General features: G+C 39.7%; 1 long non-coding RNA gene across 1 annotated transcript; it reads left to right on the top strand.

The window, feature by feature from the left end:
* Positions 1-953: 953 nt before the first annotated feature.
* Positions 954-11,617, top strand: LOC132316980 (uncharacterized). Its single transcript, XR_009483972.1, has 3 exons — positions 954-991; positions 3,548-3,619; positions 10,200-11,617. It is a non-coding gene; the product is annotated as an uncharacterized LOC132316980 (long non-coding RNA).
* Positions 11,618-16,928: the final 5,311 nt, after the last annotated feature.

Here is a 16,928-nt window from a genome sequence, read left to right as displayed (position 1 = left end):
AGGCTGTCCTGAGGATTTGCAGAGAGACGAATTGAAGCCGCCTGCTCTCCGCTTCCTTGTAAAGAGGTTCTCAGGGAATTGCGCAATTAAGGGCTGAAAAAATCCCGGCTGGCTCTGCCCCTGCAAAGGTCTGTGCCTGCCTGCGCCATCCTAAGTGGGTTCTTACACACTGGAATACGGCTCAGTGAATGTGAGCCTGAGGAAGGCTGAAGTTCTCACACTAACTCAGGACACAGCTTGGAGCTACTGTTTAAACAGTCTACTCACGGTGGGTTGAAAGGAGAAGGAAAAAGAGAACATGCGATGTCTTGGGGAAAGAAAAGTGCAGGCATTAGAAAAAGGAGATGATCCAGGGTTGCAGGATTTTTAAAAAAATCCCCAGCAAACTAAATGTAGGTATTTTAACAGAAAAACTAACGTTTCTTAAAAGCAAATGAGAATTAATGTGGCTTTTAACTTCATGTGTTGGTATTTCGGAGACACACTGGGCCTCAAAATGAGCTGGTGCATCTTGTTTTTTACCAGAACTTCAGACCGCGGTGAGGGTACAGGGTGGCTGGGGAGAAACTGGGGCGATCCTTGTCTCAGGGTATACGGTAATGTAAGAAACTGGTGCACCTTCTTTATTCTCAGAAAACTCAGGATGAGGGGAGGAACTGGCTCCATGCTGAGGAGTCCAGAATCCTTTTGCCCCTGATTTACTCTTTGTCTCTCTTCCATTTTTTTCTCTAAGTGGGGGAGGGAGCTCTGGCCTTTCTCGTCACTTGGTCTGGCTAATGTCATCCCCTTTTGTCCTAACGTGGCATATCTCAGGAGAGGTCACGTTAATGATATGTGAGAATAGTTTCACTGGTTAAGAGAAATGGAGTGACACACTCCTTCCTTATAAATGGGGAAAGGTTATGTATGGGAGCAGAAAGGTTGGAGATAAGCTGTGGGGGTACCAGCTGGGAAAGACGAGCAGGAATTTGTGGAGAGGAGGAAGTTGGAGGTATGTGGCAGAACTACAATGGGCAGGAGGAAAATGTAACAGAGAAGTGAGAGGATAAAAAAATGAAATAATGGTCAGGATAAGGCAGGAAAAACAATGGGGAAGACACATCACAGCTAGGAAAGAATGTAAACTGTGTTAGAAACTGTGTTAGACCCTTTTGCTGACATGCAGACAGTCACGAAAGCATTTCCAGTGAACAATAGATACTACATTCTCGGCACGTATGAGTGAAGACTACTGAGGAGATTAGAAAATAGTCTAAAAAATGTGAAACATTTCCTCCCCTCCTCCTTTTCCCTGCCCTCTTCTCCATTCCCCAAACTCCAGCACAAACAAGAATTCTGGATAGTTTTTATACTTGAAACCAATTTGGTTTCAAGCACAAAATACACCTGAAATGGATTCAGGATTTAGAAAATACTCTCACAGAGGGTGTCCTCAGATGCCACTGACACCACATATAAGTTTACAAGCTCTTGGCACATTGGTATTGCCTCTGTTGGAAGAACTGCTGAATTGTTATTAACTTTATTTTGCAAGTATGTACCTTTATTTGTGCTCGTGAGATCTGTGGCAAAAGAAATGGCAGCTTGCTCTGGGCTTTAAAATCCTTAATGGGATTTCTGAGATAGTTTTCTCTCCTTGTAACTAGGAATGCTGACTGGAAAGTTTGGGGGGTTTGGGGGGAGGGGAGAGAGAAAGAATTTTGCCTGCACAAGAAATTCAGACAATGCTTAGCCAAGATCTGAAACAGAAATGAATTAAGGCTTTTTTTTTACCTGAAGAAAATAAGAAAATATCATGTAACTGATTGCCCCATCAAATAGCAATTCTTTGAAGTTGACTTATTTTGGATTAACACCTCTTCTTGACTGAACTGCAAAAAAAAAAAAAACAACAAAAAAACTGAGTCTTTTGAGAAGGAAATACTTTACCAGTGCCATTTTAGCTGGGATTATCCCTTAAAGGATCGAAACTTGTGATGGTTGATTGCTCATTAGATTTTTGAAAAAGAAGTTTAATTGTGATGCATATAGTGATTAAGGGATGAGGAATCACAGACAAAACCATTTATTTTCTGCCCAGTGTCTGATGGAGTCAAGCAGATCAGAAAACCAGATATTTCTTTGTAAGACTTATTTCTTATTCTGACCAGATGTATTTGGCCTAAACCATGCAACCTTTCTTCATCAGAAGTTCCCCACAAATAATATTTATATTAAAGCTGTGGTAGTTGGTCCTTTCACTCTTCTTTCCCTTCTCCCCACCCTTCTCTCTGTGTTAGGACTTATGGAACAAGCTGGGTTTGTACTCTGGAAACAGATTATTTTCAGCTGCAGGAACCTTAGGGGAAATGGGTGTAAGTATGAACATTGAGGTGTTCAGTTTAAAGGTGAAACAGCTCATCAACCAGGGCTTCATCTTAAATACACACAACATTATTCCTATGTGTATCTCTGGGACGACATGGAAAATGAAGTGCTGTTCACTCAGTTTTTTTTTTTTTGTTTTTTTATTTTGGATCCCATGGTTGAAGGTGTTATATGCAAGTGCAGGTTAGTCAGGAATAGCCGGATTGTTTCTACATCTGTCCTCTTCCTCCTGGTTCCATTTGAGCCACCCCGCCGAGGGAAAGGGAACCAATTCTTCCCCGTCAGTAAAACCCCTGCGAGGAGAGGGGCCACACTGCCACCGCGTGTTCCCTTGCTGGAACGGCACGACCAAGCCTGCTCCCGGTCGCTGCTCCCGGGAAGGCAAAACTTGCAAAGCAGAATTGGAGACTACCCAGGAACGAGTTAACTCCATGCTTAAAAAGCTGAGATCGGTATTTTATTGCCATTTTGTTTGTCATAGGAGATGGAACTGAAGTTCAATCCATCTGTCTTTTGCACCAGGCACTGGTATCCTGTATTTTCTCACAGTAACATATACATTTCTTTCAACCTAGCATTATTTCTGGGAGCAGAGAAACAGAAGATCGTCTATTTTGTCCTGTAGGATAATTAAAATAAAGATTGTTTTCAGAGACACCTAGGGCAAGAGTGCTACTTTTGCATTAGTAAAATGAGTGTGACAGCAGTTCTCTGCCTGACAGAGATGTGGCAATGAAAACAGTAAGAGCGGTGATTGGGACTCTTCAGCAGACCTAGACAGAGTTCAAGGGAGTGCCAAATTGCTTGAGGAAAGAAAACACACACACACACAAGATGACAATGATCCTCACTGGAACATCACAAACCTTCATTCACTTTGATGAGTTGAGTGTGCAACTGCTGGTTTTGGAAATCCAGGCCATAGCCTAGAGCTCACTAAACATCCTGAATTGAGAAATGTGATATTAAAACTGCCATATTGCCATGAGCTTTGTTTTATGTCTCAAGATAGCCAAGGGCTGCAGGAATTCAGGATGGTCCTGAAGCCGCAGATAACAGTGGCATCTCAGGCATACGGCTTTTTTGTTGTGTAGTAGGACAGGACTAACTTGCATCCTGACTTGGGTGATAAAGCAATGTTCATTTCATCAGTCTTGCCTCACTTTGCTTCTTCCTGCAGCTGGAGGTGTTGGTCATCTAGCCCACCTATACCAGGGTGGCAGCTGATGTTGGCCGATGTTGTAGCCCTCAGGTAAAATCCCCGCTTGAGCCACAGATTCTTGAGCAGTTTTGCATGCTGTCACTGCCACACGGAGCTTGATCTGAGGGGAATGGGGTGTTACTGCTAGAGACCTACATTGGGATGCATTCAACCAGGGGATATTTTTGGATGCGATGCCCAGCACAAGTTGTGGGGTTAGATCATACTCTGATACATGTAGTAGAGAGAGCAGTCTCCAAGAGAAAGGGCTGTCTGTGTGTGTGACTGCCCTTGTGTACGATGACATCTGTTCTTCTTTGTGATGCTGTAAAGAGGTTTTGATGCAGTGGAAGAGATAGCAGGAACAGAGAGAATTGAGATAAGGTTTTTAACAGGCCTGACTATGAATCACCTCTGTGGAGATTTCCCAGCGGGGTCCAGGCCTGTTTTACTTGTTAGTGGGCTCCTCTTCGCGCTGCAAGCGGAGGAGAGCCTGGTTGCACAGCTCCATTGGGAAGATATTTTTCTGTGAGCAAGAGTGGAGGAGACAGGGTTAGTCTAGATTTTCCGTCTCTCTACAGATCGTTTGTGTTCGGCAGGACCAGCTGCACACTGTGAACTGGAGGGGGGGCAGCAAGTTCTGGGGGAAGATGGTAAAGCATGTTCTGTCCTAGCCAGTCAATATCTTGTGGATAACATTCCCTTGGCTGATCTCCTCTTACACAGTTTATCACAGCTGGCTTAAGGCTTGCTAGCAAAGCAGGCAAAACTGAGCAGCAGATAAGCATGGGCAAAGTTGGTAATGCTGCATTTAAGCATATAAAGTAACAGCATGGCCTGTCCATGTATTGGACTGTTCGCTGCCTGAGTACCTGCTGCCCTAGGCAATTGCCTGTGCCTAAGGCTTGCTCTCTTGCCCTCATTTCTTTTCTTTCCAGGTCTCTGTGCTCTGTTTTATCCTACCTTTCCTAGTCTCTCTCTTTAGTAATCAAGTGTAGTACTTTAAAAGCGTGATTTTTTTTTCTTTCTTCTTTTTAGGCTCAGAGATGCACATAACCAGTTATTGGAACAAAGGTTGTGCTCTGCATCTGTCAGTGCTTGAGTCATCTGGGCACTGGGGAGACAGCCAGGAAGGATCTAGGAAGACATATTCAAATGGTCTTATCAGATGCTATGCTAAAAAGAGCAACAATGTAATGTGACTTGTTTGCAAGGTTTGGAATGAAAGGAATGAAGCAGAGCTAATTTCAGTAAGCTGCAATCACAGCTTTGAGTAACTCGCTTATTCAGTTGTGTCAGGCATGGTTGTTTTTCCATGCATTAGCATTTTGGTCACTAGTAAAAGAACATGTGGTATATGTAGGTGGAGGTATGAATAGTCTTAAACTGTTGACACAGGAGCACAACACCAGTGTTTATTGGAGTTGTTATTGCATGCAGTATCACCTAGAGGCTCTGAATTTTATCAGGGCCCTTTTTTGTTAGGGGCTGCATGTGAGAGATTTTTGTCTTCACCTTATGGTACAAGTAAACAATACATCCAAATGACTGATGTCTCATCTTTATATACAAGTCAGGGATGGAGGAATGAAATGCTGTTCCTGAAGAAATGTGGTGACCCAGAAATTGAAAATCATTTTTTATTTTTTTGGCTCCTAATTTTGAAATGTATGAGATGTGGTTATTGAGTACAGTGGTAGAGCAACATGTTAAAACACTCTTTTTTCTAGTGTTAGTAGAAAGGTTTTTATTGGTCATATTTCCCCAAGCAAAGCATCTTTTCAGATAAAACTAACATTTTGTGGATTTTTTTTTTAAATAAGAGCTGTCAACACCTCTCCTCCAGGCAAAAATCAAATTATTAGTTTCATTAAAATATCCTAATTTCTTTTCCTATTATATTTAGCGAAGCTGTAGAAAACACGGCTGAAGGGACTCAAGGAGGACATTTACTCATTTCCTGCTGTAAAGTAGGATTAACTATATCTAAAATATCACAGATATGTACCTAATCTGCTTTTAATATGTTATTTAATGCATGATGGGAGGCTATTCCTATATCATACTGTTTTTCCATAACCTGAGGATGCAGACATGAAAGATCTGTTATAACAGACACTAATCCGCATAATGCCAGACTAATGCATCCAAACCGGTCACCATAAGAAAATGACAGAATGCACTAAAACATACAGGAGATTACGTTGGAAGAAAACCAAAGTGTACATGCATATTCATCTTGGGTTGGATCCTTAACTCTTCTTTAGCAGCTTTGTGCACAAAGCAGTCACAAAGCTGGCTGGCCTGTTTCCTTGGGAAAGGAAAATCTCAGATAGGCTCCAGTTGCCAGAATAGTTTATAAGCAATCTGTGTGTAAAACCAGCAGGTCCAGCTGGCCAGCAAGAACTGCTGTTGAGAGCTGCTCTATGAACACAATGATTTCCCAATGGGCTTTTCTTTTTCTTTTTTTTTTTCCTTTCTTTTTTTTTTGCGTAAGTCAGACTGATTAACTTTTTATGAGCACAGTTTTGGTAGTAATTTGCCATGGGTAAGCCAGGTCAGAAAAAGTACAGTCCAACCTGATCCTGGCTCAAAATAAATGCAACCAGTTCTGCAGTATAAATAGCTGCCTTGTTTCCTATACTTTTCGATTTTTATAACTCTTTTTTAGGTTTTATCGTTAGCATAGACAGAGGTGGGTATAATACAATGAAAAATTTCATATTCTAGGCATTTCCAGCACAGTTTAAGGAGTGACATAAGAACAGAAAAATGTCTGTCCTGGATCAGACCAAAGATCTACGTAACCTACCATGCTTGTCATGGTGGCCAACAGTGGATACCTGGTATAAACTCAGCACAAAGGTGGAATAGTACTCCCTTAGTATACTTCTGCAGCTTACAGCAATGGGCAGCTCAGGGAGATCTTTAGTCGGAGGCAGCACCTTTGTGTTTAATTGTCTTTAATGATTTTCCCCCATTAACTTGAATAACGTCTTTTTGCATCACTATTGCCCTTTTGTAATGGGTTATGCAGCTTAATTATAGGGTATGAGAAAATATATCCCCTTTTGTGTTTTTTGAATATGCTAGATGATAATTTCACTTGATGTCATCTATTTTTGGTATTCTGAAAAAAAAGGGAATAAGAGTTTCTTATTCATTCTCTCTGTGCTACTGATTATACAGTTCACTATTATGTTCCTCTGCAATTGGTTTTCCAGGCTGAAAAGTCCTAACCTTTTAATGACTCTTTGCATGCAAATTGTTTCAGACAATAGATCATCTTTATCAGCCTTCACTTTTCTAGCTCAGCTCTATCATTTTTAAGAAAGGATACCAGGACTGCACACAGTATTTGAGGTGCTGAGACAGCTTGGATTTATACAGTGATATATTCATTATTTCCTGTTTTCTTCCTTATTCTGCACTTCATAATTCCTTTATGTTCAGTTAACTTTTTTGACTGCTTCTAAGCTGACATTTTGAAATCAAACACTAGTGCAGAGGATTCTTTGTTTGGCCTTCTTGCTTCCTGCAAGGATGTTGAATATAAACACATTTTAGTTACTATTACAGAGTTAGTCCTTGATAGGAACATTGTGACACAAGCCAAAAATACCACTGGGAAGAGAGTCAAAACCAGACTCTCCCCTTTGAGTTGCATGACTAGCTTATCCATGAAACATTCATGAACAATGTCTAAAAATACCTCAGTGTGACATTTAAATCTACATAAGAGTAATTAAATTCTCCTATTATTATGGTATTTCCAGTCCTGGCAGACTCTCTGAATCTGATTTTGCCCTAGCTTGTCACTATTGTTAACTGTCCTTACCTTGACCTGATGGGTGGTGATGTATATACTTTGCCTTGAGAGTTGCTTTTAAATATTTTGCCTGACACTACTGTATAAGAGCTGAGATTTGCAACTGGACATTCGACCACTGCTGTAGTTTTTGTGGTCTCACAAGGTGTCCATGGTGCTGTAGAATACACATCAGCTTTAACCAGGAAGGTCAAGTGTGTAAACACACACACAAACACATAGTTTTAATCTGTGAAAAAGAGCCATAGGTCAAATGGAACTAAAACAAAATATTCAAGAGAAACATAGTCCTTACCTGCAGAGAGTAAACGATGGAAGAAATCCAAAATTGAATTGCTTGCTTTGTTCCAAAGACTGCAAAATGTTTTACATGTATTCATGAACTAAACTTGACAACGTCGCCAAAACAGAATATTTGGCAACTAGTTCCCTACCTACAACCATCTGCAAAATGAAATGAAACTTTGGGGAATTTTCTACAAACATGCTCTAGCTGTGGCTTGATCAGTATGCTCACGCACTTTTATGTCCTCCTTATTCTTTGCTCCTTTGTCGCATAATAAATTCATGTATATTTATCAGCACCACAACATCTACAATCTGTTAATCCAGGTGCTAGATCTAAACAGTAGAAGTTCTCTGTGCCAGTGGACTGTTCCTTGCTATATGCTATGTCTCTGAAGTTAAGTATAATTTTAATATTAACAGGAGATTGGATGTTGTTGCTTCCTTTGCCAGTTTGTGGAACCTTTTAGATAGATTATATAAATTTATGCAGTCCCATTTTGGTCTCTGTAGTATCCTGTTTCATTTTTAACTTAATGAAAATTGTAGCTATAGGAATTTCCTTCTCTTGTGCACTTTAGATTACTCTGATATACTGTGCCAGCAGCCACTGGATTTCACTCCGTCAACTCCAGACAATAACTGTGAATGGGATATGGGAGCTTTGTAAAGCACTTCCTGAAAATCTGAAGTAATCCAGCCAAATATCTCCCTGATGTGAAGCCACTGGCAGTGATGGAAATACAGCAAGAATGAATATTGCCTTGGCGTCCACTAAATCTGTTTCATTTGGTTTTGGCAGTACGCTTATGCATTTTTTTAAATGCATCAGTCAGTCTCTCCATAATCTGAATCCAGGCTGGCTATTCTTATTCAAGCTGTACTTTTTGTGACATTGATGAAGCTTAATTGATCCCTAGACATGCTGTTGATGATAACTTATTTCCTGCTGCTGCAAAAAGCCCGTATCTCAACAGGCAATTTAAACCGGAATATTTAGCTGAAGAGCAGTCTAAGCAGACAAGGACATTTTTTGTCTAGATCTTAGCTGGAAGAAGAGACTGCACAAAGTTAAGAGGTGCCTGCCAGTTCCTGGGAATGCAGTGGCCAGTAATTTAACTGGCAAGATCACTGTGGGCATCTTCTGTTACTGACAGGCCTCCTGCCAGCCTCTCTAAAAGCCCTGCTGAAAGTTTTCCTCACTAGACCTGGAGTCACGTGCAGCCAAGAATTGGAATTTCTTCCCCGAACTCTGTTTTTTAATATGGAAAGGACAACAAAGGCTTCCAGTTACTAAATCAATGTTTTGTTTAGAATATAAAATAATAAATCAGGGCATGACAATTATTTACGACATTTTTATAGCTTAAACAGATGAAATACAATAACTGTCCCTCCTGCCCACTCTGATCCTTGCAGGTCTGGTTGTTTCTCCTTGTCCATCTCCTTGAACAAAAAGCATACAGCCTCTTCTAGGTTGCTAAGGAAGCATCTGTCTCAGGGTACCATTTCTACCACTGAAATGGTAGTTCTCACTTCTTCCCTCACACTTTCAGTTAAATGCTTCTGCTTTTTCCTTTGTGTTGGGTGTAGCAGTAGTTTGGCCACAGGGTAAGAAGGCGTACCTTGCTGCTGCTGGAAAACTAGAAATTTCTTTTTTGTTGGGTTAGTTTTCTGTGAGATTGGCAGAAGGAGCAGGATCAAATCTTCTGGCAGTTAGTAGCAGGCAGGTAACTTGATACTGCATGGCTATGAGTCTGCTCCCTCTTGCAGGCTGCCCCTCACTTGTCTTGGGAGCCTCTCAGTCCCTGTTGCCGTTTCATGCCTTTTTCTCCTTTCTCCCGCTCTCCAAAGTATTCAGTATACCTCAGAGTGCAGTAGCCCAGATGAGGCAGACCTTGCCGTCTTGCAAGATGCCAAACATAAGAGAATGCACAGTATTGAAAACAAATTAAGTAGTTTCATCAAAAATATATAGGCATACATATGTGAAATGTATACGTGTAATTGTGTGCATTTTAGACGAAAAAGAAGATGAAAATTAGTGCCTGTGTAGAAACTGCAGACAGTTGGAAAACATGAATGTGCTGCTTTCCTTTAGCTTTCCTCTCACTACTGGGATCCATCACCAACAGCTTGTTTACTCCCTCCTGCCCTGAGTAATTTACCTCCTAATTCTCATTCATAGGGAGAAGTTTGAAAAAAGGCTCTGTCTTCACAGGATATATGCTATATTCCACAGCTCTGAAACAAGATCTTGGCAATATTTCAGATCAAGAAAGTTGAATACTGTTTATATAGATCTCTGGTGCTGGATCAACTTTCTAAGATTGTTTTTTTCTCTGCTTCCTCTCCTACCCCATTGTGCAAGCTGCCCTGAGCTTTTTGAACTACAGTTCAGTGCTGGGCTGTGTTCTGATATGAAGCATGGCAGTATGTTAGTAATGGGTGATGTGATTCTTCTTTTTTGTGTATGCACAGACAAGCACAGACTAATGCTCTCATTCTTCCATCCAGGGGAGTTCACTGGAGAGGAAGAAACTCTGGATTTCTTGTCTACTCATAGCTATGGAACAGGACTGCAAATAGCTTTCCAGAGACGTCGAGGTTTTAATCAGTTGCAATTCCACATGGACGAAAGACCAAAGAACAAATAATTTATGAGGTGAAGAGCATAGATTTATGCATTCATTGGTTATCTGTGGGACCAAGGAATGCATGTTTTATCCAAACCAGCGTAGAAGTTTAACCCTTTTTTATTAACATATTCCCAAAACCATTGCAGTATAGAGCTCATTGTTATATCTTCTCATGGATTGCTGTTTGCACTGGGGGTGGGGGACAAAAATGTCTTGGGTTGCTGCCTGGTGTCCTGATAATTTGATAGGGAATTTGGCCACAGAATAACATGGCTGCACAGTATAATGTTTAGCTTTGTGTGGCCACACTTCCTTCCTCTAAAAGCCAAGGTGCAAGGAGGGGGAGTGAAAAGGTGGGACTACTCTGCGTTGCATCCTTGTACGAGCTGGGATTTGCCCAGGGCATAGCCTGTGTCCACCTCATGATGGACTCTGGAGTACATCAGTTCAGAAATGGCCACAATAAGTCAGTCCAGCACACAGGGCAGTGAAAAGCTGTATGACAGCTCCAAGCTTGCCCGTTAGAAAATTGAGAGAATAGAAATCTCTAGGAGATCTCCTACTTCACTTTGCCTAAAGTCACACAGGCTTTGAATTCTGAGCTCCAGTCCAGGGCTTTAACCCTTCTGCCAGCAAGTCGCTTGTTCTAATTATGAATGTCCTTGATTCTTTGAGCCATTTCTGTTGTATTTATCATCAAATGGCTCCTTATCTTGTAGCAATAATGCTGTTCAGCTAGGGAAGAGAATCTTCTATCCCTATTTTTGGCTCTTCCAGAAGGAGAAGTACTTAAGAAGATAAATAGTATCTTCTATTTTGTAGAGGATAACTGTATGTATTATCACAGGCTTCAGTGTGAAATAAATGTGATTAAAAATAAGAAAGAATCTATGCATCAAACACTGAGTATTTTGCTTAAACACAACTACAATTGTCAAACAGAAGGTCTTGTCTGTGTTCTTTTTCAAAAACTGGTTTATAATTGCTGACATTATTTCTTGGTGATTACTGTACATGGAAGAAAAGTGTGACTGCACTTGTCAGACACTTTTCCTACATAGTGATATTGCTTTTCAGAAATTATACAACCTTGTAGCCTAGTGAGAAGTAAATTAAAAAGCACTGAGATTTATTCCCTGAATTGTATCTCCAGTTAAAGTTACAATTGCTCAAAGTATTGTTTATTTTTCTTTTAGAAAAAGGCTACTTAGAATATGGCTAATGACATTTTTGATAGAGTTATAAGAAAATGTGCTTACATAATACTTGACTTCAAAATCACATGGAAACATTGTAATAAAGTTCTGTGAGACTCGCTATACACTTTAGTCATTATATTTCTTTATATGCAGATTAGAGACCTTATTCTCCTTTGCCACTTATATATAATTCCACTCAGGCATTTAGAGCTGCACTGCTATAATACTGTTGTCAAAAGAAACAGCAGCAACATGCGAGTGGAGACTGAATACCTGGTGAAATTTCTGCTGATGACAAAGTAGAATTCTTCTGGAGGGACACCAGCAGAAACAATCATCAGACATGGCAGAAAGAGAAGACCTGACTCATGGTCAGCACTGCGTATTCTTTATATCAACAGCAGCTGTCATGCTCTTGATGAGATGGAAGAGGACCAGATTGAGAAGAGCACAGCTGAGGGTTAAAAGTCATCACCAAAAGATCAGTCAATAGGAATTTATTGCTTTGTTGTGAGAGTATGTTGTGAGGAGTCCAGCTGAAGTAAATGCGTTACAGGGCTACCAGAAAAAAGTAAGAGCCAAGGTAAGTGCAAGGGATAGCTTTCAAACTACTGGGTGGAATCCACGTGGAAATAGCTGATCGGAACAAAGAAAGGTTCTGTATATTTAAGGATATGTTAGGGGATGCCCACTGAGAACAAAAGACGAGCTATTGAGGTAGTCCTCAGAAAGGAAGAAGAAAAAAGATAGCATCATTGGCACTATCCGTGATGGTCAGGGTTCGAGGGATTTTGCAGTTCCATATGTTCTCGAAAGGGACAATTTTACTTTGATGTCCTCTTTTTAGCTGAGAAGCATGTCAGCTTCTTGACTTCAAACAGGCAGTGTTTGTTAGGCAGGACCAAAGACCGGGAGGTAAGGAGAAGAGGAGCTATGGCTTACCTTGAGCAAGGTGGAATCTGCTTCCACCTTATAGGCGGGTGAAGAGTGACATTTTCTCTTCTCATCAAGAGGAAAGAAGCTAGGAAAGAAAGAAGAAAGAATAATAAAAAGAGATGGAAAGAAGCATTAGCTTTTATTCATGCTGAAAATAGAGCCTTCATGTACTGTGTAATAATAGCAAGAAAATATTTGAACTTGGGGTTGAGTCAATCTGCTCCAAACTTTAATGAACTTTGAATTGTGCCTCTGAATTGTTAGTGCCTCTTTAATGAAAAAAAAAGATTGGAAATATAGGCAAGTTTCATGTTACAATAAGCATAGTAATGAGACTATAAATATACTATACTGTTGTAATAAACATAAATCTGAAAATGTAAAATAAGTTTCTGAAAGCAGAAATGTTTTGCAATATCATAAAATGTCTCATTAAAATTTTGGATACTTTATTTTCAGATTCCTACTTCTATAATTTTTTAATGAGACAAACAATAAAGAAAAATGACAATTTCTGGTTGTTACACAGGCCGCTAAAAGTTTAAGGAAGTTATTGTATATAAGAAAGAATGAAGGGTGAGTTGAAGCTATCACACTATAAACTGAAATGGAAATTCATAAATTACCAATGAATTTGCATGTTTCATATCCACCTTATTATATTCTCCAGAAACAGAAACATTGTGGGGTCTTCTCTCCTGCTGAGACCAAATTGATACAGACACAATTTCCACAAGGAATTGCAGGTTCACATGTTGATATACGCTATGGGGTTGAGGCCTGAAGAACATATAGATTGCAGTATCCTTTCAGTATGACATGGACGTAAAAAAAGACATTTACACTCAGAGATATTGTAAGCCATCCAGGTGCTTACAGCTCTAGAAAGGGATTTTTGCATAAGCGCAACACTTCAGGAGAAACAAGCATAAAATATGATGGCTATTAAGTAATGAGTGGGTAGTGTGACCTGGAGGCCACTGAAGGTGGAAAGATTGCTGCATGATTTATTTTAAGCAGCAATGCCATCTTTTTTTTTTACATTGAAGTAGCAGTGGTAAGTCATGGCTGAAATAAAGACATTTCCTGCATGTCAAACAAAATGATGGATTGAAAGATGTGAACTTCAACTATGACCATCAGGAGAGCTTTTAGCTTTAAATTTAGCCTCCATGAGATGCATCTGAGATGAGGTAATCATGAATGGTTTAAAAATCTCTCACAAAGGTTGATGGCTTCTACAGAGAAAAATGAAAGGGTCAGTTTGGTCATTCATCTGTGAGAGATGCTTCAGTTCACAGAAATTACCTGTACTGTGTCAGAGGCAAGCTAAATTGAGCTAAGTCAATGGTACCTTTCAAGATTGAAAGGTACCATCTTGCTTGAAATATTGATGGGAAATATGGAAACCCCCAATTCAAGTATTTGAATAAATCCTTAAAAATAATCTTCACGTAGGCTTCTATTTGATGCAAGTAAAGAAGATGTAAGAATATATAGAAATTAGCAACATTATGATTACCGAGTAACTGCTTGTGTTACAGTGCTGGAGGCAAGCTAATGTGATAGCAAGATAGAGGATGGGGAGGTCAGCATTCATTCTTTCTTTAAATCAGTTTAGGTTAGGAGTCACTGAAGTAAAAATGAAACTATAGTCCTTGAAATCAGAGGAACTACTGGGTTATTGTCAAGCACATTTAAGGAGAACCAGGCTAAGCCATAGCACAGAGATTTCAAACCTGTGCTAGTAGTGTTATACACACAGTTTTTCCTCAGGACTTTCTGGTCTGTTGCTCTTGGTTCTTCCTGTGTTGTCGCACAGTGCCTGTGTGATTTTTCCCACTCTTTCAGTTCTTTATGAAACATGGGATTTCTTCTCTGGGAGCTGTTGACTAGCTAGCTTTTATCAGATTTTACCCCTCTCCAGTCTGTACAAAGTCTACAACAGGATGGCATTCCCCTGAACTTCCCAGGGGCAACGCAGGGAAGCAAGTTCTTGCAGGCTGTCGAGCATTTAATTCTCTGCTTTGTGTGTACAATGTGAGTCACAAGAATATCGCATAGTTTGCATGTGACTTCCATCTTTGCAGGTCCGTATTAAACCACAAGGCTAGAATGCAATGATTTTGGTGGTTTTATTTGGAAAGAAGATGACCGGCAGGGATGAGAAGCTCCAAAGGGAGCAGCAGAGCAACTGAGACTGTGAGGAGCGGCTGGTTGGGCACATGTGCTAGTGTTTATTAGCCGTGCATGTACCATCTGCTGAAGACCAGTCACGCTGAGTGGAAAAGATGTGAGAGCAGCACTGCGGCTGGCCTCGATGGCTCAGCTGAAAGGAAGAGAGCGACAATCAGGGTGGAAGTGCAGAGGGAGAGGAGGAGGAGGCAACCCGGCTCTGGGAACACAAAAATACTTGTCAGCTTCTGGTGTTTTTTTTTTCTGACTTTGTTACTGAAGACTAATTGCTGAAATAAGGCAAGAGCACACACAATATTAGGACTGGAGACAATGCTCACTGGATTTTGCTTCTCCCCTTTCTTGAGACTTTTCTGTGAAACTGTCAGAGGAAAGAGGACCTGAAATCACTACATCTAATCACAAGAGACAGTTAATATCATTAAAAGGTCCTTTGCCTTGGGAATTAGTACCTGGTATAAAAGTTCTCAAATCATTGACAGGCAATGTAAATTAGAGCTTGCAGCTTAAATTAAAAGAACTACAGGAAAAGAACACCAAGGTTATAAATGCAAGGATTTTGAGTTAAGGAAATGTCAGAACTAAGACGCACATAGAATATGTACAGTTCTAGCCTGGCCAACACAATTCTGGTAATAAATAACTTAAAGGAAAATTCAGAATGGGAAGGGTCAGAGTAAGCTATTAAGGGCAGAGGTACTTTTCAGCTGTAAGAGACAAGAGAGCAAGCAATGGAAGGAGAAACAGCATAGCACAGTGAATGGCTTTTCCAAAATATTGCAAAATGACTCATCTGTTGCTAAATGCCTGTTGATATAATAAGAACTTTCAATTTTGATCAAAACATACAATTGAAGGAACCTTATATGAACCTGTCTGCATTAAGCTGAATTTTCAAAATTACTCAAATGAAGGATTGTCCAATCTCAGTAATAAACTCCAGCTTCTTTAAAAAATAAGACTTTAATGCTGTGACATAAATCTTGCATTTTTATTCCCCAAATAAAACTGGAGAGATGGAAAAGAAACTACAATATGAAGGAATTCTAATTGAAGAATTAATATGGCTTTGCCAAAAAATGTTGAGTATGAACGCTCTGTGTATATTTTCCATGTCACCTGGAGATAACTGAGTGCCCAAGGGGCTGTTCTCAATATCTACCTCAGCCATCAACTGGAAAGTATAAATCACAAAACTGATTTTATTCCTATGGACAATAACTGACCTGTAGTATTTCTTTGTAATCTCACAACATTTATAATTTATATAATTTATATAAAATGGAGACACAATTCTGTATTCTTACATGTGTGAGATCTTAAAGAAACTATTTCAAAACAGTGTGCATAAAAAATCTCAATATTTTATGCAGCATTTACTAGGAGCAGTGCTAAAAGGAGGTAATTTTATTATATTCTTTTGGTCTTAATGCATGCTAGCAGCATTCTTAAAACAACTCTTTCATTTTGCTGTTCTACGTAGTTCTGCTTTGGCTGGATAGTAATATTTGCTGAAATAACACTTCTTATCTCCAGCCATTCTTCTGTTGTCATCTATGCTTTCATGTTCTGATTTGTAGTGCTTTAGACTATCTTCTGCCTGATGCCTGCTTTAGCTGATTTTTCAGTAGTGTAGCCCACAGTAACATCAGGACTGTCTGAAGGAGTGTTAATATTTTTTGCAAATAAAGAGGGAGGGCAGGGTACTTTAATTACTTGTCAATAGAGAAGCCATCAACATATTTCATTTCTGAAGATTCATAGGGCTTAAAACATTGATTACTTAGGACTTTTGATATCAAACAATCGATTGCTTGCTTGCTCTTCCAACAACATGTCCTATCATTTTGAATAATAGTTGAATCCAATAGTTTTTTTAAAGACAGCAAGAGAAATGCATTATCTCTCTTCCCAATTAATTTTGCTTGTAAAGGCATAGCAAGATGGCTCTTCATGGGGAATGAACTAAAAAATTAAGGGACTGCTGCAGCCCACTTTTTTTTTAAAAAAAAAACAGTTGCTTTGAATATGAACAGTGGTGCATACTCTGTTAAGGCATTTATGCTCGTAAAATAGGGAATGTTTTTCGTCCCAGTGCTGAGTCACATACCTAAGTGATGAGCATAAAGAAACTTGAGAAGGAAGAAAAGCAGATATCTTGTAATGTTAGGCTCTTCCTACTGTATACTGGTTTTCAGTGGAATTAACTTTAAATCTCATTTCCTAGGTTAAATTAGGTCTTTCTGAAGCCTTCTTCATATTATTTCTTGTTTTAA

The sequence above is a fragment of the Gavia stellata genome, chromosome 4 (assembly GCF_030936135.1).
Source record: "Gavia stellata isolate bGavSte3 chromosome 4, bGavSte3.hap2, whole genome shotgun sequence".
NCBI lineage: Eukaryota > Metazoa > Chordata > Aves > Gaviiformes > Gaviidae > Gavia > Gavia stellata.
The sequence above is the reverse complement of the archived record's forward strand: the minus strand, read 5'-3'. Positions and strand labels throughout refer to the sequence as shown.